The sequence below is a fragment of the Chrysochloris asiatica genome, unplaced genomic scaffold (genome assembly GCF_000296735.1).
Source record: "Chrysochloris asiatica unplaced genomic scaffold, ChrAsi1.0 scaffold00013, whole genome shotgun sequence".
Lineage (NCBI taxonomy): Eukaryota > Metazoa > Chordata > Mammalia > Afrosoricida > Chrysochloridae > Chrysochloris > Chrysochloris asiatica.
The window spans coordinates 14,445,434-14,445,726 of NW_006408531.1; positions in this window are offsets into that span (position 1 = coordinate 14,445,434).

The following is a 293-nucleotide window of genomic DNA, read 5'->3' on the forward strand; positions in this document are numbered from 1 at the left end:
TATATAATCTTTGTTGAGACCCAAGCTGAGGTTTAAAACTACCTTCATCACCTGGTCCTTCATTTTTATTAGTTAAGAGTCTATTAAGTGATTTGAATTTGTGTTTAGAAATCTGCTAATTTATCAGCTTGACAGACTAAGGAAAACTACAGCAGAAGTGCCCCTTAGTCAAAACCTCAACCTAGCCAGCCAGTGAAACAGAAAATCAAATAAAAACAGGTCCACTCCTGTGCTCAGAGTGGACAAGTTTTTCATGCAAGGATTGTGAAAACTGTCACCGTAGCAAGAAATCG